Here is a 24,970-nt window from a genome sequence, read left to right on the forward strand (position 1 = left end):
TATGAGGCTAGTCAGTTCCATGTGTAAACAAAGAAGAAAATTCCTGCGAATAAATGCTTCAATTACACATGCATGGTACGAAAAATATAATATTTACCTTGAATCCTCTAACAAATTGCTCCTGAGACAATCCTTTCTGTTTGTATGTGTAGTTATATCCTATTGTAAGTAAATCCAAGCTTAAATCCGACACGAGTGTGTGCCGTCTTCGGCTATTACTAAATGAAGCTCGGCTCCCTCTGATAAGGCGTTGCTCAAAAAATGACGATGTGTCAGGTCAATAGATTTTTGAAGTCTATACACAATACTCCGCCAGATATTGGTCCATCCAAAGGACAAAATCCACCCAGAAAACAAATGCAACTCCATATATGAAATTCCATGCAAATCATGCAATAAATCATACACCGGGGAGACATAGAGGAGCTTTATTACAAGAAAAACAGAACACATGAAGGAGTGTGAGAAGGAGACAGCAAGAAGACAAACAAGGGCAGTAAAAGAACAAGCACAACAGGAACACCACAAGTCAGCCATCACCGACCACTTCAAAATGGAACATCACATTTTGGACTGGGAAAAGTCCAGTCATCCGCACCAAAGAAAACAAACATCACCGCTGGATTAAGGGGGCCATTGAAATCCGCAAGCGGGGCCCGAGGACCATCGGCAGGGGTGAGGGGGCATACAGTGCTGGCCAAAAGAATTGGCATCCATGCAATTTTGTCAGATAATGCTAAATTTCTCCCAGAAAATGATTACGATTACAAATGCTTTGTGAAGGAATTCGGCCTCCCAGCCAAGCCGCCGGAACCGCGACAGCCGAACCAGTAGGCGTCCCTGCTGGCACACCCCCAGCAAATCGGAAAGGCCGAACTACACGCGTTCACTCCAGCGTTAACCCTTAGTACTGACTCCATTTTGAACGGTTTAAAGGAAGCTCACCGGGGACAGGTTGACAATTTATTCGTCGACAGTGATCAAAAAGCAAGGCAAAACAGACGACAGCGAGGCAATGCTGGATCCAGGGTCCGCAAAACAACTGATACATTGGAATGTTCCCGAGAAGCGACAGTTGTTAGCTAAATGTTCAGTCTTTTGAAAGCTGCGGTGGAGTGGGCCGGGCGGAAGGCGTGCCTGGGTGTTGTCTTGGAATAATCCTTCTGTGGCAGGTTCGGGCAGTCAAATTCGTGTGTCATCTTTCGTGGCTGGGTTGTGGATGCCACGGCAACCGAGGTGGGGGTCCTGCATGCCTTGAAGTCTAAGGCGCAGGGAGCCACCGCCATGTTTGACTGTGGGGACCGTGTTCTTTTCTTTGAAGGCCTTGTTTTTTTCTGTATGGTTACTCTATGTTGATGCTGTCAGGGAAGTTCACTTTTGAATTCCAAGAAAAGTATCAAATGAGAGAAAAGAATCAGACTGAGCCAAGGATTGCCTGCTTTGAAGACTTTATAAAAATATCTATATCTATAAAAATAAGCATATTGTGATAAAGTTCATTATTTTCTGTAATGTACTATTGAACATTAGACTTTCATATAGTTTAGATTCATTACACACAACTGAAGTAATTCAAGCCTTTTATTGTTTTAATATTGATGATTTTGGCAAAAAAATCAAGAAAAAAAAATCTCAAAAAATTAGCACATCATGAAAAGGTATTCTAAAGAAGAAGATTCAGGTTGATTCAGGTTGAAACCTGAATCAACAAATTAACTAAAAACCCCTGCGAAAGATTCCTGAGGCTTTGAAAACTCCCAGCCTGGTTCATTACTCAAAACCGCAATCATGGGCAAGACTGCCGACCTGACTGCTGTCCAGAAGGTCATCATTAACACCCTCAAGCAAGAGGCTAAGACACAGAAAGAAATTTCTGAGCGAATAGGCTGTTCCCAGAGTGCTGTATCAAGGCACCTCAAGTCTGTGGGAAGGAAAAAGTGTGGCAGGAAACGCTGCACAATCAGAAGAGGGGACCGCACCCTGAGAATAATTGTGGAGAAGGGCCTTGGGGGACCTGCAGAAACAGTGGACTGAGTCTTGAGTAGAAACATCCAGAGCCACCGTGCGCAGGCCTGTGCTGGAAATGTCAGAAGCGCCTGACCTGGGCTACAGAGAAGCAGCACTGGACTGTTGCTCAGTGGTCCAAAGTACTTTTTTCAGATGAAAGCAAATTTTGCATACCATTCGGAAATCAAGGTGCCAGAGTTTGGAGGAAGACTGGGGAGAAGGAAATGCCAAAATGCCTAAAGTCCAGTGTCTAGTACCCACAGTCAGTGATGGTCTGGGGTGCCACGTCAGCTGCTGGTGTTGTTCTACTGTGTTTTGTCAAGGGCAGGGTCAATGCAGCTAGCTATCAGGAGATTTTGGAGCACTTCATGCTTCCATCTGTTGAAAAGCTTTATGGAGATGAAGATTTCATTTTTCAGCACGACCTGGCACCTGCTCACAGTGCCGAAAACCACTGGTAAATGGTTTACTGACCATGCCATTACTGTGCTCAATTGGCCTGCCAACTCTCCTGACTTGAACCCCATAGAGCATCTGTGGGTTATTGTGAAGAGGAAGTTGAGAGACACCAGACCCAACACTGTGGTTGAGCTTAAGGCCCCTATTGAAGCATCCTGGGCCTCCATAACACCTCAGCAGTGCCACAGGCTGATTGCCTCCATGCCACGCCGCATTGAAGCAGTCATTTCTGCAAAAGGATTCCTGACCAAGTATTGAGTGCATAGCTGGCATAATTAATTGATGGTTGATTTTTTTTTTGTATTAAAAAACACTTTTTTTGTATTGGTCGGATGAAATATGCTAATTTTTTGAGATTTTGAGATTGGGATTTTTGTTTTTTCCTAACTTTTTTGCCCAAATCATCAGTATTAAAACAATAAAAGGCTTAAACTACTTCAGTTGTGTGTAATTAATCTAAAATATATGAAAGTCTAATGTTTATCAATAAATTACAGAAAATAATGCACTTTATCACAATATGCTTTTTTTTTTTTTTAGAAGGACTAGTATATATCAAGGGTACAAATATTGATCCAGCCAAGTGCTGTGATCTCGCAGAAGTACAATGAGAATGTACAAGTCAAGGGTCTATATGCTTGTTGAAAGGGTGTTGCTTACTATTAAACGATACATACTATGAAAACATTAGTGAAAGTTATTACTGCCAAACTCTGGTGATTTTCCACAGAAAAACATCCTGAGTTACGACCTTGAGCACTAGCTCAAGCTGGTACAAGAGGGAGTCAAATCAGATAGGGCAGTGAACAGATGATACCCATTGTAATATGTTCAAAGGAATTTATGCATAATATTCTTTCACAGATGCCTTTTCCCAAAAAGCTCTACTTTTGTCTAATCTGACCAGAGAACATTTTTTCAAAACGTTTTTGGCTTTCTCAGGTAAGTTTTGGCAAACTCCAAACTGGCTTTTTTTTATGTCTCTGGGTCAGAAGTGGGGTCTTCCTGGGTATCCTACCATAGAATCCATTTTCATTCAGACGCCGACGGATAGTACGGGTTGACACTGTTGTATCCTCGGACTGCAGGACAGCTTGGACTTGTTTGGATGTTAGTTGAGGTTCTTTATCCACCAACCGCACAATCTTTCGTTGAAATCTCTCATTAATTTTTCTTTTACGTCCACATCTAGGGAGGTTAGCCACAGTACCATGGGATTTACACTTATTGACACTGCGCACGGTAGACACAGGAACATTCAGGTCTTTAGAGATGGACATGTACTAAAGTGAGTACACCCCTCGTTTTTCTGCAGATATTTAAGTATATCTTTTCATGGGACAACACTGAAAAAATGAAACTTTGACACAATGAAAAGTCTTCGATGTGCAGCTTATATAGAAAGCCGATAGAAAGCCCGCAAACAGTTTGCTGAAGACATGTCAACAAAGCACATGGATTACTGGAACCATGTCCTATGGTCTGATGAGACGGGCGGGCTTTCTTGTGTACCGTCTTCAGAAAAGGCTTCCTCCTGGGGTGACAGCCATGCACACCAATTTGATGTAGAGTGCGGCGTATGGTCTGAGCACTAACAGGCTGACCCCCCACCTCTTCAATCTCTGCAGCAATGCTGACAGCACTCCTGTAACGAGTCACATGACATTTTGGAGGGAAAATGACAAGCAGTACTCAATTTGGACTTTTAGGGATGTAGTTTCTAAGGGGTGTACTCACTTTTGTTGCCAGGGGTTTAGATATTAATGGCTATTTTTTGAGTTATTTCGAGGGGAAAATAAATGAATTCTATTATATAAGCTGCACACAGACTACTTTTCATTGTGTCAAAGTGTCATTTTGTCAGTGTTGTCCCATGAAAAGATATACTTACTGTGATACACTGCAGCCTTGAGATTGCCAATGCTTCCTCACAATTTTGCTTCCCAAGTCCTCAGACAGTTCTTTGGTCTTCTTTCTTTTCTACATGCTCAAAGTGGTACACACAAGGACACAGGACAGAGGTTGAGTCAACTTTAATCCATTTTAACTGGCTGCAAGTGTGATTTAGTTATTGCCACCACCTGTTATGTGCAACAGTTAAGTAACAGCTGCTGTTAATTACACAAATTAGAGAAGCATCACATGGTTTGGAGGGGTGCCAATACTTTTAGCCAGCACTGTATAATTTATCAACTATATGCAACCAAATCTCACTGGAATGCTACTCGTGTTGGATTGGTTTTTAAATTTAATATTTTTTTTTCCAAGTACCTTTTCAAAGTAGACACCCAAAAATAAGTCACATTCACGTTGTACTCCAGCAAAACAAAGTCCGTTAGCTCGAAACATGCCATTCTTCCCCCACTCCTGCGTGGTAATGAAGTCCACACGTGACACGACATTGAGAAGCCCGATCACTGACAACAAGACGGCCCACCGGAGAGAGGTTAACAACCTGACAAAGCGATGTCTCTTAACGACGAGCAAAGCTGCCATTGAAGACGACGCGAAGAGAGTGAAAAGGACTCCCAAATGTCACCAATGGGTCTGCAATTGCACTGCATGGATAATGGCGTATTTGTTCTAAAAATAACTCCAAACAGTGAATTTAGAGGTGACTCTTGAAAGGATCTTCAAGCCGGGCTCCTGCACTTGATAAGCGTTTTGCTGTCACGCTGCGCCGCCGTGTGCTTTTTAATAGAGTTCCAGTGGGGCTCGTGGCACCTAAAAGCTGTTACGAGTGCTGGCACATCAAAATGAGCTGGTAAACAAAGAAGATTCTTCACAGACGCCGCCAATCCAGCACGCCCGCAACAATCTACAATTGCGTGTTTCAAGTCTAAACAGAAGATTTCCCCAGCGTGACGCCTAGCCTCCCCCCACAGATCCACTGTTTAGTAGTCCTAACATGACGGAAGTTGACAAAAGACGCCAAGGTGTGGTAGGCGGGGCTTGTTGTTACCTCCACCTACACGCATGGATGAAATCTGACACCTTCTTTTCTCTTGGCCTTCCCTTGGGGAGGGAGCTCTGTTTCCAGATTGCACCGCATGATGGATGCGCAGTGTGAGGAATGGGCCGTCCCGTGGGCCAGGGCGTCGTTTCTGGGTTAAACAGCATCCTACATCAAACCCATCTATACCTTCACAAGCGGGAAACCTGTTTACTGGGGCGGGAAAGCACTGCAATCCATTTGCTGTCAGGATCTCTGGTGGAAGCAGAAAAAAAAAAACTTGGACAGCCACAGGTTTGGTGGTTGGTTTGAACACTTAACAACATCAAGTGTGATTTTAAAGGGAACCACAGACAGAAATACTTGTAGTCTTAAAAGATAAATGTTAGTATGAGTTATAATAATTTGATATTCAAGCGCCTCTCAATGGTTTTGTTTTTATAACATTTGAAAAAGTAGTTAACTCGTAGGTCAGTTGTTGCACCGCAATGCACTCAAGGTGGTGACATCGCTGGGAAGCGCTGTTGTGCTTCCAAAGTATCACTGAACCAATTGGCTGCAAAACATTGTTTCTAGAAGCTGCATTTGGCCCGTTCCCGTCCCCGTTGCCCTGGTTCCCGGGGTGTGGCCTCCCCTCTGCCTGGGCTGCCGTCCACGGGAGTGGGGGGAGGTCGGGGCTCCGACCTCGCGTCGCGTTCTCCTGCTTCCGCCTTCCCCTCTCTTCTCTGCCTGGGTATCCACCCTGCGCTCCGTCGCTGGCCGGACGCCGGTGTATCGGTTGGGTGTCGCCTGCTCTGACGGGGGACCCTGCCCTGCCTTGGGCTTGATGGGGTGTTGCGGATCCCATGGTGTGCCGTGCTGGATGGGGAGCTGCGGCTGTGGCTTGTGGGCCGGGTGGGCTGATGTAGGTGGGCGTGGGGTTGGTGGTGTATCCCCTCTCCCCATCCCTGAAGGCCGGTTTATGGGGGTGCGGGTGGCCTTGGGGACCACCATGGATCCCGGGGGAGTGACGATGGCTCCTTTGCTGGGCTGCAGGAGGAGGGATGGGCTGCGCTGGCCTAACTTCACCCTCCCACACTCCCTCCCCAGGCTGGCTGGTTGGGGGCCATGGCCCTGGGGTGGCCATGGCCCACTCATCTGCGTGGCTGTTGTGTGTTTGGTGGCCCTCGCGCGCAGCTGAATGTAATTGGGCATGCTAGGGTAGGGGGTCCTGATGCCGGGATTGGCAATGGGGCGGCGTAGGGTCGGTTGCCAGCAGGCTTACACTCACAAGGGATTCACACGATTACTGGTTTCTAGATCACAGAGCTGATTTGTGTACACTCCAACCCTCCCAATCACTTAGCTAATAGACTCCCCCACCTCCCTCCCCTTCTTACCCTGGTCAACAGGCCCCCCACATGGTGTCAACCGGAAATACATCTAGCTGACGATAGCACCAACATTTTCATAGTTAGTGTAGGTGATCAATGTATTTCTTGTCGTTGTTTGTGTTTCTTATCTTTTTTGTGTTTCTTAACCCCTTCCTGTTCGCTGCTTTGTCATAATAAACGAGGTATGTTGAACGATCACAATGGGAGTATGTCATACTCTCACTTTGAAACATTAAAATTGTTCAGACCATCCGGACACTTAGACTTCCATTCTCCGTGTCAAACAGCTGAACATGACAGGTTTATTATAAAAAAATAAATAAATAAATGAAAATAAAAATACAAGCTTCATTTGGCATCACTGTTCCCTTAGAGGAGACAGTCAACGTCTGCTGCCACCGGCTGTCAACACTTGTTGTCCAACATGCCTCCTAGCATGCATTGCAACACTAAAGATGTAAATAACAATCAAAATTCATGTTCTTCGCTGATTATTTCTTTAGTTACTGTTCCACTTCTTTCATTAATTGCTAGTTATGGTATTTGGTAACACTTTATTAGACAGAAATGCCAGACACTCATAATTAGACAATCATAATTATGGCATGATACTGTCATGAGCCTTAATGAATGCTTATAACAGATGTCATTTATCCAGCAAATTATGTCACTTTTGAATGTATGCAAAACAGCTGAGCTTAGTTGAGCTTAGCTGAGTTAGTGACATAATTTGCCACCAACAACTGTCATAAGGATTCAGTCGTGCCCATGATAGTGTCATGTCATAATTACGACTCTTATGACAGTCGTATGACGCTGCTGTCAAATGAAGTGTTACCTATTAACCCAAATAAATCAACAAAGAAGCCGCACACGACTATAAGCCGCAGGATTCAAAATGAAGGAAAAAAGTAGCAGCTTATAGTCCGAAAATTATGGTAAAAGGTCCCCAACTTCGTACCCGTGTTTCCTGTGAGACAGACAAGTGCGTAGACCACTGGACTATACTTCCACGTGAGGTTGGAGTCATTATTTTCCTTACAAAGCAATTACAACCCACATGCATTGTCTGTGCAGTAAAACCTGAAAGGGAAACACAGAAGACACTCTAGGGTTCTTTTTTTACCCCTCTGAGTATTCTGCGCTGAACTCTTGGCGTCATCTTTGGTGGACGACCACTCCTTAGGAGAGAAGCAACAGTGCCAAACTCTCTCCATTTGGAGACAACTTCTCTGACTGTCGATTGATGAACATCCAGACTTTTAGACTTTCCCTGCTTTATACAAATCAACAATCCTTGATCGCAGGTCTTCAAACAGCTTTTTTGACCGAGCCATGATGCACATAAGACAATGCTTTTCATCAAGACAATTCTTACCAGGTGTGTTTTTTATAGTGGGCAGGGCAGCTTTAAACCACTCATCAGTGATTTGGCACACACCTGACTTAATTGTTTGGTAAAAATTGGTTTCAATAGCTTTTTAAAGGGATCCTCGATCTTAAAGACAAGTAATTCTTAAAAGATAAATGTTAGTATGAGTTATAATAATTTGATATTAAAACCCCTTTTAATGTTATCGTTTTGATAAAATTTGGGTAAAATTGTTTTAAGTGATAGGTCACCATTCTTGTTGACGTCACCGAGCCCGTTGCCGAACCTCCAGCACTACCCCAACATGTCGTCGGTTCTGCCCTTCCAATTTGAACCAGAGCGCAAAAGTGAAGAGCAGGACAACACTGTCGGTCGTTCACAAGACGAGCAGCAAAGGCATAATGCTGACCAGAAAATACCTGATAAGACAAAAGTTGGGCAAAACTGGTGATGTACTCGGGGCAAGTGCGTCTCAATGACAAGGGAGGGAGAGAGTGTATACTGTTGAGAACTCCGGTTTTTGTAAGCAGATCTTCAAGGTGAGCTATTGCATGATCAAACTTATTCCAATATAATTATGTAGATAGTTAGCATCCAGAGCTGTTGTGTGCTTTACATACAGTACAGGCCAAAGGTTTGAACACACGTTGTTATTCGTGCATTTTTAGTTTCATGACTATTTGCATTATAAACTCTCACTGAAGGTAATAAAAATATGAATGCACATGTGTGATAGGATCGGAGTCGTGGCATGGCTGACTGTCCTCATTAAATTCGTCATCTGCATTGAGTGTCCTCTATGTCTTGCACATCCAACTCCGGTTAGCTACGTAAGTGTGGTCCATATTAAGTGCTCGGCGCGCATCAGCTGGCCACTCTCGCTGCATCGGACGTGTCTGGATCAGTTTGAGTGGCAGCATCACTCATATTACGTGAATTCTGAACAGACACACTTACTGCCTGATGAACTGACAGTAGAGGTGAATTATTAGCTTCCTCTGTGACTAGCTGTACACCAGAAGTTTCGCCTACCACGATAGCGTCAGGAGCGGCTTGCCTGCTTAAGAGAGCGGCCAGAGTTTCTTGTCCTTGGAGCTTTATTGCGCGCATTTCACTTGCTAGCCGAGTTTGTTGAGGTCCAGTGATACTAATGCACCGGCGCGCGCACTGAGCTCTTGGAGTAAACCCTGCGTCGGTGCACGTATCGCTACAAGAAAATCACGTGACCGATGCATGAACTCATTGAACTGTGTCGACACAGTCATGACGCAGCAAACTGGTTCAAAAGGAAGCGCGTCTGTCAACGGGATGGAGCTGCTGAAACGATCCACATCTCACGTTTACTTCCTCGTTGTCTACATGCTGTGGAAATGGACGTAACACAGGGAAAACGCACTAGTCATCTTCCATTCAAAATACAATTTATTTTAAGGTAACTCTTGTAGGTTATTAGTGTGACGGGCAGATGCGGGTCCGTCGTCTGGTGTGCGTGAAAATATCCCTTTTCACGTTGTCTTTAATATTGGACCAGCTGGCTTAGTGGTAAGAGTGCTCTCCTCTTGTCTTTTATGCGTCATGGGTACGAATCCTGGTCTGAACGGGTTGAACGGATCGCATCGCACGGCGCGGCAACAAGTGAAGTGGTTGTGTTGTTAAAGTTATTTTTTTTCAGGTGAAATGTCTTATTTGTACTTTCAACCTGTCATATACAAACAGTAGCCACCTCCTCAATGTTGAAGCATTATTGGGCCAAGCATGAGAATGAAGTTTCTGATAATCCCAAGATAAACACAGGTATAGAGCCATTCCTTTATTTACTCACAGTAGCTTTTTTGGTAATTTATTAGAAATCGATAATTAAGCTATAATTTTTTCATTGTCCACTTCTTTTTCTGATGGGCTATGGTAGCACTTAAATGACGAAGTGGGGAGTCAAGGAGGCAATGCAACTGTAGATGAAATTGCAAAAGTGCATTGATGCACGGCTGAGCCGAACATGGCACGCAGTGCAGATTTTCTTCAATACTGGAGGAGGAGCCAATGGACATCTTATCCAAACTTTTTTCAATTGGCTGAGAAATTACTGTGCATGCTGGCATCGTTGGTTCCATGCGAGTGTGTGTTATCAACAGCAGGTGAAATTGCTTGTTTGGAAAAAAAAAAAAAAAATAGGTACCAACTAAATTTTAAACATTAAAAAAACTGTTTTTGATTAAAAATTTTTTTTAAAATCAGAATAAAAATCCACAAGCATCCTCATTCACCCATTCATTATTACTTACATTTTTAAATTATAATATATGTTCACATAATTTAAAGATATGGAATAATGCAATATTAATGCAAAGACTTAATTGATTTGATTTTACATGCTATGTTATCAATTCAGTGTCAGTCTGTCAAGTGGGTTGCCTGTAGGGATTTTTTATGTCCAGCAGGTGTCAGTATTCAACGACACAGTATCCACACTGTGTCAACACAGTGTGTCACTGTGTCGACACGCTTCATGAGGTCTCACGGACCCATCACTATTTGGTTGTACTTTGTGTTTCGTTAGTTATAATTAAAACATTTTTTGAGATCACCACCACCACCTCCCTGGCTGCCTTTTGTTTCCCTGCATTTGGGTCCACACCACCTGCCCGCGTTTTCCCTGACAGAAAATAGTTGGAACGGCATTTGATTTTAGTCTCCGCTTATATCCAGCCGCTCTGGTGAGCTCTTTCAGAAGTTGTCGTCGACTAAAAGCCTCGAACGTGGTAGGAGAAAAATGGCTAGAACAAAGCCTTGGGTCTTTGGAAAGTTTTGTCAGTCTACAGGCATTTTCCCAAACCTTTTTCCTCTTCTTGTCAAAAGAAAATCTGTGGAGACTCACATCACTCACCTTGTTTCCATTTGACTGGAAATTGCATCCAAAAGCAGCACATCGTGGCATTTTACTTGGCGAGTTTAGGCAGCAATACACAATTGTTGTACAGAATGGCGTACCGCAAGCAACACGTCACTTCCGCTCATTAATATTCATGACATTAGCTAACTGTTGCTAAGTAGGGACAAGCCACCGTTTGTCCCTAATAGGAAATGAATGGAAATCGTGTACGAAGAAGATGTTTACAGAGCTAAACCTAACCATTCTCTCCGAAAATGATGTGCCTGGTGCCAAATTGACTGGCAAAGATGTGGAAGAACATAAAAATGTTCAGTTAAAGAGATGACTTTAGTGTCGAAGGCTGAAAAAGACTAAAAAAAACGAGCCGACCTAAGCATAGCTTTAGCTTTTGTATCGACGCGACTGACAATGACATTCTCCTGTTTCAACAAGCTATCCTTTACCATCAGCCCTGTCTTTCTTATATATCCTCTGGTTGTCCTACGTCTCTTACCGTTCTTGGGGGTAATTTAGTTAGCTTTGTGTACCGATCGCAAATGCTTTTTCATTGATAACGCATCTTAATCCTATAATTTATTTACACTTCCCCCTTACTAAAGTTGTTTTTATATATATATATATAACAGAAACGGTAACAGTGGCATTCAGATACCAATGTAATTTCTTTCAGGTCATTCATTGTCAGACAGGAGCAGTACGGCACAACGTTACGCTAAAAAAATAAGTTAAAAATATAAAAATGGCTTCCCTCTTTGTCCTCTGAAAGACCATGCCAACCCAACATAATGTTTACTGCATATGAAATGTGAATGGATTCGCCGAGCTGGTGTTAAAGTCCGCACAAGTTGATTCAGTCTTCACATTTTTTCCTCCCGAGTTTTGGGTTTCCGGAAACGTATGAAGAAAGCATCCTTCATGTGTCGTAATGTCTAGAGACGTTTCTACAAGTTCCCCAAAAGCAATGCATGATCGGCATGTTTGTTTTTGAAAGATTACCGGAGAAAAGTAGCACTAATTACGTTGGGTCTATGTGAGGGCGGGTCTATAATGTCCCACTTTGGCTTTACTTCCGCTTTACGATGCGACGTCACGGTCTAAAAATAGCCTGCGTGGGGTACGCCATTGGAAACGTCCCAATTACATCATCACTCCGAGCCCGCAAAACATGGCGCCAATGATCGGTCAAAATATGTACTAAAGTTATAAAATATTGCCATTGATTTAACATTTTATGTGTTTCTAACAACATATTTTAGTACAAGAGAACAATTGTGGATTATTAGAGCCTACATGTCTTTAAGAACGAGGATCCCTTTAAGTTGTTGTTTATTGTTATCATCATCGGTATCATTGACAGTTACAAGATAGCATTGTGATAAGATTAACTCGAAGAAAACTGAAGAAAAGACAAGGGCTGACGGGAGAAGCCTGGGTTTAAATAAATCACGTCCCCATTCGACCAAGGACGCACATCATTACATGATAGAGTAGGCATTTCACATTTTGGTACATGTACAGTTTTTGTGTGTGTTTTTTTTTACATGAATTTTCTTCCCAAAAGTTATTGATTCGACGTAACACTCGGGTAAAGCTGTCAGTCATCTGTTTGCTCATTAATCCAGACGTGAAAAGTGTTGGCCGGACATGGGCGTTGGCTCGATGTAGGTCGCATTGTTGAGAAATCCTGTCCAGTGTACTTAGTGACCAGTTTAGCAGCTCCACTGTACACAATTGTTGCAGATTTAATTAAAGCTCTTCAGCATTCGGAATGCAGCAATTGGAATGTTCTGTCTTTGCAACGGAGCTGATTATTAGGACATGTTATGACTACCTTATCTTTAGCCTCTGAAATTCCTCCATTTTTTGTTATGGGAACACTATGTGGTGTCTGTTTGTCTGGCAGAACGCCTTTATTTGACTCTCGTGCAGCTGTTTTTTTCAATACTGGAGGTCAGTCACGGTAGCGACTAAGAATACTGTCCTTATATTTTCTTTTACACGCTGCTAGGGACCCCATGTTGGTCAGTGCAGGGTCAAGAGCATTCCAGAGACGGGCGCCTATGTTGGTAATCGAAAATGATCTTACGGTAGTTCTAACATGGCCATAGGTAAACGCATTGTTCCCTCTCAAATTATAATTCGATTCCCTCGCTTGGAAGCGAATTTGTAAGTTGGACGGAAGACAACTTGAATGGGCCTTGTACATCATCTGAACAGTTTTGAAGTGTATCAAATCATAAAATTTTAAAAACTTAGATTTGATGCAGAGCTCATTTGTTTGTGCTTTATATGGTGCTTTGTGGATGATCCTAATCACTTTCTTTAGAAGGATCAGTAGAGGATGAAGGTGGACTTTGTATGTGTGCCCCCAAATTTCTGCACAATAGTTGAGATACGGCAAAATCAATGCACTGTAGAGTGTTTGGAGAGCCTTCTCATCTAGCACATTGGGGACTCTTAGAGAGAATAGAAATGCGTCTGGCTAGTTTATTTTTCAGATGGCTTACATGTGCCTTCCATGTTAATAAATCATCAATTACTACTCCTACTTCTCCTTAGGCCAGTCATGCCCAAAGTCCGGCCCGGGGGCCAAATGGTCAAATTTCATCCGGCCCCCAGCCTCTGTCATAAAATCAACATCTGGCCCACACACAGACTTAATAAATTGGTCAGCAGTACTGCAACCAGCATATGAAGTAGCTTACACATGAAATGCTGCTCCTCATTTACCCACTAAAAGGCAGCAGCACTTTAACCCTTTATAGCCAAATGTATCACATTTGATACACCTAAAATTTCATGATTTTCAGACTAATTTAGAATTTTTACATTTCTTTTTGAAAAAAAAAAAAAAAAAAAAAAATATATATATATATATATATATATATATATATATATGGATGCAAGTCAATACATGCATCTGCAGGTTCCATGAGAAAAAAAACATGATTTACCATGGGTTATAGACATTAGAGCGCTTATTACACATATTCATTTTGACTTTTCTTTTCATAAATTTGAAAAAAAGGTTTCATTAGGACCTTATTTTTCAAATTTTGGGATTCTCTGATAATTGCTTCATGTTGCAGGTATTTAAGGGCTAAGCAACATTACTCCGTGTGACTCTCTACTTCCAATTTTCTAAAATGGCGACAATCAACAAAAAAAAAAAGTTGACTGTGATGGCCGACGCTTCAAGGATAGATGGAAATTGGACTATTTCTTCACTAAAATACGCAACAACTGTGTCTTGCCTCATTTGCAAAGAGACAGTCGCTGTTTTTAAAGATTTCAACGAGGCGATATTACCAAACAAGCCACGCTGACATATACGACAAGATTACAGGGAAGATACGCAACAAGAAATTGAAGCAACTTGAAGCTAGTTTAATTTTACCGCAGTAGTATTTCGCAAGAGCCCGAGAGTCAAAAGAGAACACCGCAAAGGCTAGTTGCGAGATTGTTAAAATTATTCATGAAAAATATAATAAAGCAAATGTGACAGACTAAATGGCTTGCTAATATTTGCTTAAATATATTGTTCTACGTAAAGGATGTCAGCCAAGGTCGGCCTCCCACATTTTTACCACGCCAAATCTGGCCCCCTTTGCAAAAAGTTTGGACACCCCTGCCTTAGGCAGAAGGTTCACTTACTTATTTTCCTTCTGTCATTGTTTGCATGTTATCCCCATTAAGATATGAAAACCTATGAATGTTTGGGTGGTTTTAGTTAAAGCAGACACCGTTTTTACATCTGTGTGATTTTGACAAAGATCAGATCAGATTTGATGGTGATTTTATGCAGAAATGTGAGCAATTCCAAAAGCTTCAGATATTTCTTCATACCACTGTGCATGGATTCTTTCACACGCTCGACAGTCTTTAAGTGGAATACACTTCTCTTTCAAAACTATTCATTGTCATTTCAAATGGTACCCTACGTCTCTTATGTCCTTCATACCACCTGCGTCTTCGCATGGATGACTCATTCCGAAATGTTTTCTCCCCTCCAGCTACTTCCATTGTCTGGCCTCTCGCAAACCTGACGGCCAGCACGCAGCTTTTTAAGGAAACTGTTCCTTAGGCAAAGTCAGCAGCACATCACCTTTTAACGTTCAGACTGACGAAAGCCACGAGCGCGAGTTACTCTTACAAAAGTATGCTGAAACTTTTTTTTTTCCTGATCCGACTCTCCTTTTAAGCGATATGAAATAGAAAGCTCCGCCACGTCCTCTGGGGTGTCTATTAAACGGACCCCGCGTCTAGACTGATTTAATGCGGTAAAAAGTGGGCGCTTACCTATAAAGTGAAGATGATATTCCGCTTACCTGCGCGCCACGGGCGGATCAAGAGTCAATTAGCGTGGCTAGCGGGCAGTCTTAGCCGAGGGGCCTCTGGTGACAGTTTGCGGTGGACCACCTCGCCGCGGAGACCCGTCAAGGGGTACGGCGAGCCTAAATGGAATGCTAATACGGGGGCACGCAAGTCAGGGCTCTCTAATTGGAACACAGCTGCTGCAGGGACCGAGTATCCCGCCAAGCGCCGCAGAGGTAGACCATCCGGCGGGTCGCGGTGATCGGGTCAGGCGCTTTGCCTCCCTGAAAACAAAGCTCAACTTTGGAGAAGACACACAAGATGTCTGCTAATGACAAAACTCTCGCTAGCAAAGACAATTTGTTATTTGTTCATAAATGACAGGTGGTTCATAGTCTATCACACTTTTATCAGGCGGTTAATTTGACGCGTGGGTGCTAAAACACAGACGCAGCTGTGCTTTTAAAAACCACCGTGACTGTCAAAGGATTTATTTTATTGTATCCAACTGGGATCATTGTTTTATTTCTTGTTTAAGATTCTTTTCTTTTTCAGATGCGTAACTTCCAGTCTGAGATGTACCCTGCTATCGCGCCAATGTCATGAAGGTCAGCTACGTAGAAAATGGATGGAAGGTGAGTCAAAGTATTATTTTAATCCCTTCTTTGAATAGTCGTTTGTAGACGCTAGTCTTCAAAGCAAAACGGGCGTAGCCGTAGATCGAATCATCCTAACTGTAACATTGTATCCGTAAACCTTGACAATACTAGTTTTTAGATATAACTGTAAGAATGTACAGTGGTATGAAAAGTATCTAAACCTTTTGTAATTTCTCACATTTCTGCATAAATTCACCATTAAATGTAATCTAATCTTTGTCAAAATCACACAGATGAAAAAAACAGTGTTTACATTTATAGGTTTTCATTAGGGCTGTCAAACAATTAAATTTTTTTTACTCGATTTCATCACAGCTTAAAAATTGTAATTAATCGCAATTCAAACATCTATAAAATATGCCATATTTTTCTGTAAATTATTGTTGGAATGGTAGGATAAGTCACAAGACGGATATATACATTCAACATACTGTACATAAGTACTGTATTTGTTTAATATTACAATAAATCAACAAGATGGCGTAAACATTAACATTTTGTTAAAGCGATCCATGGATAGACTTTCAGTAGCTCTTAAAAGATAAATGTTAGTACAAGTTATAGAAATTGTATATTAAAACCCCTCTTAATGTTTTTGTTTTATTAAAATTTGTAAAATTTTCAATCAAAAAATAAACTAGTTGCTCGCCATTGTTGATGTCAATAATTACACAATTCTCATGGTGCTGAACCCATAAAATCAGTCGCACCCAAGCGCCAGTAGAGGGCGACAAAACTCAGTCTGTGTTGTCCAACGACAGCCCCAAAACATCACTGCTCTGGAAGAGATCTGCATGGAGGAATGGGTCAAAATACCAGCAACAGTGTGTGAAAAGCTTGTGAAGAGTTACAGAAAATGTTTGTCCTCCGTTATTGCCAACAAAGTATTGAGATGAAATTTTGGTATTGACCAAATACTTATTTTCCACCATGATTTGCAAATAAATTCTATCAAACAATGTGATTTTCTGTTTTTTTTTTTTTTTTTTTTTCACATTCTGCTCTCATGGTTGAGGTTTACCCATGATGACAATTACAGGCCTCTCTAATATTTTCAAGTGGGAGAACTTGCAAAATTAGTGGTTGACTAAATACTTATTTGCCCCACTGTACATTAACAAATAAGCCGCAATGAACTATAAGCCGCAGGATTCAAAATGAAGAAAAAAAGTAGCGTCTTTTAGTCTGAAAATTACGGTATTTTATTTGTTCGTGCTCGTTTGTGCTGAAAAAAAATTTTCGTTTGTGCTGCTATCGTTTTGGAGATATCAATTTTGAGTGATGACGTGACTCGCAGCCCCCCATTTACAGCAAAATGGGCCCAAACAGGGACCATTTGTTTGTGCTACGTTTGCGCTAGTTGTTGGGGCACCCCTCAGTTATTGAAAGAGTTGGTCTACTTCGTCAGCCACTACGATTTACGTCATCACTCGAAATTAATATCTGAAGCCCCCCATTTTACTGCAAAATGAACCCGAACGGGTGCCATTAATTTGTGCTATGTTTATGCTAGTTGCTAGGACACCTCTCTAATATTGTGAAAGTTGGTACGGTATGCCATCACACGAAATTAATATCTCGATATCTCAAAAACAATAGCAGCACAAACGTAGTACAAATGTAGCACAAACGATTGGCACCATTTCGGGTCCATTGTGCAATAAATGGAGGGCTAGTTCAGATTCAGAGATTTATTTGTCATTGACACCAGCTCTCACAAGATGACAACAGATGCAACAAAATTCCGTACGATGAGTGAGCATCGGGCCGCTGCAGACTTTGTTCCGCGCCGCCACTTCTCTCTCTTCTTCAGAAATTACAGAGCAAGTTACAAGTAGACGCACATATATCATACAACATACAGTAGCATGGGTATGACATGATGCACAGGTCACGTGCAGGGATTTTTTTTGTGATAAAAAATGGGGAACTACCAGTTGTTGCTGGAGGAAGGGGGGGGATAGGTGATGGTCAGAAAAAGGCGGTGGCGGACTGAAGGGGGGGGTTGTGTGTGAGTGTGTGTATGCGCAAGTGTATCAGTATTTGTACATGTCTGTAGTCAAAATAAGAGTCGCAGAGCCCTGCGACCGGCCTTGGGGAGACATCAAGGGCAAAAGATAGGGCCATCTGCGCGGCTCTCCCCAGGGGAAGGGAGGGGTAAAGGTGTTCGGGAAAGGAAAGTAAAATTATAATCAAATTAAACCAAATAGGCAATTTAATATGTCCCAATACTGTTGGTCTTCAGTCAAATTTGCGCTCCTCATGACGTAGGCGAGATCTCAGGTCCCGCCAGAAGACCCATGGGTTTTGGTACTCCCTAACCAATGATGTGCCTTTTTGGGATATCCTGGGATCATCCTCAAGACTGTCCCACTGTGGGACCGAGTGTAGCCTTTGTTTTGTAAGTTGGGCCATTACTGATGCACCGCAGGGGGACACATGAGGAAGGCGCAATTCCATTTTTATTTTTCTACCCCTACCCTTTCTCCCTACCCCTTGGCCCTTTCAAATGGAGCAATTAGGGGTAGGGCTTGAAACGTCAACCCTACGAATTGGGACACCCCTTCACACTCACGCACGTGTTTGTTCGGCCAGTTGTTACATCACCAAAAGTGATGATAAAAAGTGCACTAAGTACACTTATGCGTTTTGCAAAACTGAAAAACAAAACAAACATTACAAATGAAGAAACACAATGAACAATGAACTAACATTACAATTAGTGGTGTCGATTTTTTATTTATTACACCCCGAATTAGTGCACTTTTTATCGTGATTAATCTTTTTTTTTACCTATTACTTCTCTGACGGAAAAAAACACATTGAGAGTAGATAATACTGGTCATCAGCTGTTAGAATATTATTTGGATTTATCAAGCTTGTTTAATTTAATTTAAGCAAAGCAAACAAAACAAACACTTATAACTAACGGAAGGGTCCACAACACATGCACATAGATGTGGAGCACTAGTTCAGTTTAATTTAATTTGGTTTCAAATTAAATGTAATATATACACCACTGTACAGTATGAAACCTGAATGATAGTTTGTTTCTGAACCAAGAGTGGTATTTACTAATCTTGCATAGTTTTTTTCCCCCAGCAATTTCATGTGAGGTGCTTTTCTTGTTACCACTGTTGCTTGGTGTGCTTAGTTGTAGTATTTCTAAATATCTATGTATATCAATGTACTGTATATCCACAGTAAATTGTTAATTAATCTTTCCAAAAATGTTTTTTAACATGTAGAGGGTATTCAAACAAATACATCCGAATAGATTAAAATTATTAAAATACTATTATTAAAATATCCTCAGAAGTTTAGCAGTTTAGTGTCAAGTAAGAAGTAACAGTGTCTGAAAGTAGCCTGACTCAGGAAGGTTTCGCCCAACCCCTTCCTCAGCTAATGGCTGAATTTGCAAGTAAACAGAAAGTAGCCTGACTCAGGAAGGTTGAGGGGGTTGGGCGAAACCTTCCTGAGTAGAGAAAGTAGCCTGACTCAGGCAAAGGCTACACTCTGTCCCACCGTGGGACAGTCTTGGGGAAGATCCCAAGATGTCCCAAAAAGGGACACCCATGGGTCTCCTAGTGTTAAGTCATTGCAAATAGTCGCGGTCTGCCTCGACAGTTCAGTCACCTGCCCCGACAGTTTCGCCACCTGGAGCAAGATAACATCCACTTTTCTCCATCCTTCCTCGGACCGAACTGTGAGTCCACGGAGCCAGTTCTTGGTCCGAGCCTCAACGCAATCTTCCAATGCCTTGAATCGCACCGTTTAATCCGGGGTCAATTCGTTGATTTCCTTGAAAGCTGCCGTCTTGGAAACTTTCCAAGACAGGGCACCTCCTAAGACAAGCAGAGGGAACCCCACAACCGTCACGCCAAACTGCCAAATATCCTCGATATCTTCCACGGACAGGACAGTAAGGCACGCTGGTTTCCAGTGATCCCATGAATCTCTCACGTAACCAGTGGCGAAGGTGCCAGGTGGCAAGACGGCTCTCCTGGTGCACTGTGTCTTGTTGAAAAAAGTCTTGTCAATTTCGCTGATAGACCAACTAATCAGATCCATTTTTGTATGAGAGACCAGCACGGTTTATCCACAGAGGAAATACAAAAAAAGCAGACAGAATAGACTGACGAAGGTGAAGATACAGTGGGGAGAGCAAGTGTTTGATACACTGCCGATTTTGCTGGTTTTCCCACTTGCAAAGCATGTAGAGGTCTGTAATTTGTATCATAAGTTCTCTTCAACTGTGAGGGACGGAATCTAAAACAAAAAAGCAGAAAATCACGTTGTATGATTTTTAAATAACAAATTTGCATTTAATTGCATGAAATAAGTATCTGATACATCACAAAAATCGAACTTAATATTTGGTACAGAAACCTTTGTTTGCTATTACAGATACCAAACGTTTCCTGTAGTCCTTGACAAGTTTGCACACACTGCAGCAGGGATTTTGGCCCACTCCTCCATGCAGATCTTCTCCAGAGCCTTCAGGTTTCGGGGCTGCTGCCGGGCAAGACGGACTTTCAGCATCCTCCATAGATTTTCTATCGGGTTCAGATCTGGTGACTGGCTAGGCCACTCCAGGACCTTAAGATGCTTCTTACGGAGCCACTCTTTAGTTGCCTTGGCTGTGTGCTTTGGGTTGTTGTCATGCTGGAAGACCCAGCCACGAACCATCTTCAGGGCTCTCACTGAAGGAAGGAGGTTGTCAGCCAAGATCTGGCGATACATAGCCCCATCCATCCTCCCATCAATACGGTGCAGTCGTCCTGTACCCTTGGCAGAGAAGCAGCCCCAAAAAATGTTTCAGCCTCCATGTTTCATGGTTGGGATGGTGTTCTTGGGGTTGTACTCATCCTTCTTATTCCTCCAAACACGACGAGCCGAGTTTAGACTAAAAAGTTAAATTTTGGTCTCATCCGACCACATGACCTTCTCCCATTGTTCCATCCAGATGGTCAGTGGCAAACTTCAGACGTGTCTGGACATGCACTGGCTTCAGCAGCGGGACCTTGCGTGCGCTGTAGGATTTTAATCCATGACGGCGTAATGTGTTTCCGATGGTTTTCTTCGAGACTGTGGTTCCAGCTCTCTTCAGGTCATTGACCAGATCAATGACCTGCCGTGTAGTTCTGGGCTGATCCCTCACCTTCCTCATGATCAGTGATGCCCCACGAGGTGAGATCTTGCATGGAGCCCCAGAACGAGGCAGATTGACCGTCAACTTGAACTTCTTCCATTTTCTAATAATCGCTCCAACAGTTGTTACCTTCTTACCAAGCTGCTTGCTTATTTTCCTGTAGCCCATTCCAGCCTTGTTCAGGTCTATTATTTTATCCCTGATGTCCTTACACAGCTCTTTAGTCTTGGCCATTGTGGAGAGGTTGGAGTTTGTTTGTTTGAGCATGTGAACAGGTGTCTTTTATACAGGTAACAAGTTCAAACAGGTGCAGTTACTTCCGGTAATGACTGGAGAACAGGAGGGGTTCTTAAAAAAGAACTAAGAGCCGAAATATTTACTAGTTGGTAATGTATCAAATACTTATTTCATGCAGTTAAATACAAATTTATTATTTAAAAATTATGCAATGTGATTTTCTGGATTTTTGTGTTAGATTCCATCCCTCACAGTTGAAGAGAACTTATGATACAAATTACAGACCTCTACATGGCTTGCAAGTGGGAAAACCAGCAAAATCGGCAGTGTATCAAATACTTGTTCTCCCCACTGTAACAGCAAGCAACAGCAGGGAGGAAAACACCTGAGATTGAACTTTAAAAGATTGTTAATATAGATATATAAAAGCCTAGTAGAACAAATGTAATTTTTTAAAACCACAAACGAATGACATGATTTTTCGACAAATTTGCATCTGATGGTGGGCTAACTTGACCGAGGCGCCCCGGCCCGGGTGCCACCGTACCCCACTTAAGCTCCGCGCCTGATCCAGTGGCATAAATAGCTTTTGAGCTTCTTCTTGCAAGCGTTACACTTAAAAACTGCTATTAGCTAGCCGAAAAAAAGCACAGATCTTAAGCGCAATACGCAGCTGTCCGTCATTCCCCGCTTGGTCGTCGGCGTTCTGTCGACATGCCGTTTCAAAGCGCTCCTTCCCCGCGCTTCAAATGGAAGCGGAATTTGCCTGAGAATAATGCATGAGCTCGTGGCGGGAGACGGACGGGAGCCTCCCGCCTCAGAAGTCTGCCTCCGTAGACGGCGAGGCGATTGACATTAACCACCCAAGAGAAGAACCTCAGGTGGCGAGGTGTTAGGCGAGCCTTTGAACGCCATCGCCTGTAATAATGAGGCGCTCTCCAACAGTCGCGTCCTCCAAGACGCGGACAACCTTCAATAGCTGTTTTACATTCAAATAGATAGCTGTTTTGTTGTCGAGTAGTTTTTGATGGCACTTCTTTTTCAGATTATGCCCGTCTATAAAATCGGTTTCATTAATTTCCACGCTTTAGTTCAAGGAAAACATCTCCGCTCGACAATATTTGGCAATGGATGAATAACTAATCTGTTCAAACTGGACTGAATTGGCCCTTTTTAACATTCAAGGACACTTTAGTATCATTCACAAGATGCAATGATATAAAGGATAAGATGTGGTACTTCGGTGTCAAATGAAAGTGCGAAATAAAGTTTTCCCAAATATTTTTGATCAAAAAAGTGTAATAAAAAATCTACAGTGTTTTTATTTATTTATTTATTTTTAAATTAAGTAAATGATTAATAATACACAGCAAAAAAAAAAAAAAACAAACAAACAAAACAAAACTATTTTTTGCATGCATGCAATATCATTGCATGAAATTGACTTTCCTACCATTTAAAATTAAGACTTTGCTGGTAAAATGTCTATGAAAGTTGTAAAGGAATAAAACTACCAACATAAATGAATGAAATGAACAAAACAAATACTTTGATTATGGGTCAAAATTAATTTTCGAATAGATCATGTGACTAGCAGCTTAGAGACAATCATTTGCTTTGCTTAGCCAAAACCACCTGAGGACAGAAGAAACAAGAAGGATACACATAATTTTTTTCAAACCTAAACTTTCAAAAGTGACAGCAACTGCTAAGCGAGAACCATATTCAATGGGCGACGTCCTTGGCCAAAAGCATAGCTGTCCTAAGCAGCCTGATTTAGAAGTCCTCTCAAAAATGATGGGAAACAAAAAACGCTCATTTTCAATGTACAGTGGTATGAAAAAGTATCTGAACCTTTGGAATTTCTCACATTTCTGCCTAAAATCCCCATTAAATGTGATTTGATCTTTGTCAAAATCATACAGATGAAAAAACAGTGTCTGCTTTAACTAAAGTCACCCAAACATTTATAGGTTTTCATATTTTAATGAGGATAGTATGCAAACGATGATATAAGGGAGAAAATAAGTAGGTCAACCATCATATTTAATCCCCACCCCCCCACCCCCCTTTGGCAGCAATAACTTCAACCAGACACTTCCTGTAGCTGCAGCTCAGTCTGGCACATCGATCATGACTAATCTCGGCCCATTCTTCTCTACATAACTGCTATAGTTCAGTCAGATTCCTGGGATGTCTGGCATGAACCGCTGTCTTAAGGGCATGCCGCAACATCTCAAAGTCTGGACTTTGACTTGGCCACTCCAGAACGTGTATTTTCTTCTTCTGAAACCATTCTGAAGCTGATATACTTCTGTATTTTGGATCATTGTCTTGTTGCAGCATCCATCCTCTTTTTAGCTTAAACTGTCTGACAGATGGCCTCAGGTTTTCCTGCAAAACATCCTGATAAACTTTGAATTCATTCGTCCATTAATGATTGCAAGTTGTCCAGGCCCTGAGGTAGCGAAGCAGCCCCAAATCATGATGCTCCCTCCACTATGCTTCTCGGTGGGGATAAGGCATTGATGTTAGTGAGCTGTTCCATTGTTCCTCCACACATGATGTTGTGTGTTACTCCCAAACAATTCAAATTTGGTTTCATCAGTCCACAAAATATTTTGACAAAACGTCTGTGCAGTGCAGCCCATCCCATCCCTCCTCCCGCAGCCAAGCAAAGGAGCTATCGTCACCCCCCCCCCCCCCCCCCCCCGGGATCCAGGGTGGTCCCCTGGGCCACCCGCGCTCCCATCAACCAACCCTCAGAGATGGAAAGAGGGGACGCATCTCCAACCCCACGGCCACCCCGACCATTCACCCGGCCCACGAGACACAGCCACAGCCCCCCAACCGGTAAGGCACGCCACGGGACCCCCAGCGGCCCGCCAGGGCAGGGCAGGGTCCCTCGCCTGAGCAGGCGACATCCAGGCGATACATCGGCGTCCAGCCAGCGACCCGTGACGGAGCGCAGGGCGGATATCCAGGCAGAGAAGAGAGGGGAAGGCGGAAGCAGGAGAATGCCGAGCAGCCGCTACAGGGCGACGCGAAATCGGAGCCGGCAGCCCAGGCAGAGGGGAGGCCAAGCTCCGGGAGCCACGCCATAGAGAAAAAGTGTGGGACCCACCTACCACCCTATTACTCTGGCTGCCAGGTTCCCAGCTGGCAGCCATTGCCCAGCACCGTGATGGGATTGTTTAGGAAGGGACTATTAAGGGAGTGCAGTTACGCATTAAAAATGACATGGTTGTTTTGACGAACACATCCAAAGTTTATATTCATAAGATTACACAGAAATCCGAAAAGCTCTTCAGCTGCCCTTTGATACAGTCCAGTCGTTTAGTCCCATATGCAGAAAAACACCTACAACGAATGATACTACTTCTACTATGCTTTACCGTAGGGATGGGTTTCTTGGGATGGTACTCATCATTCTTCCTCCAAACACTGAGTGGAATGAAGACCAAAAAAGTTCCATTTTAATCTCATATGACTTTCTCCCTTGACGCCTCTGGATCATCCAAATGGTCATTGGTAAACCTAAAACGGGCCTGGAC

General features: G+C 42.7%; 1 long non-coding RNA gene across 1 annotated transcript in view; it reads left to right on the forward strand.

Moving 5' to 3' along the window:
• The window catches only part of LOC130927748 (uncharacterized), a 288,259-nt gene that overhangs the window by 239,431 nt on the left and 23,858 nt on the right, over positions 1 to 24,970 (forward strand). The window contains exon 4 of the long non-coding RNA XR_009066508.1: positions 15,924 to 16,003. This is a non-coding gene — a long non-coding RNA (uncharacterized LOC130927748). The remainder of the gene's footprint in view (positions 1 to 15,923; positions 16,004 to 24,970) is intronic.

The sequence above is a fragment of the Corythoichthys intestinalis genome, chromosome 13 (genome assembly GCF_030265065.1).
Source record: "Corythoichthys intestinalis isolate RoL2023-P3 chromosome 13, ASM3026506v1, whole genome shotgun sequence".
NCBI lineage: Eukaryota > Metazoa > Chordata > Actinopteri > Syngnathiformes > Syngnathidae > Corythoichthys > Corythoichthys intestinalis.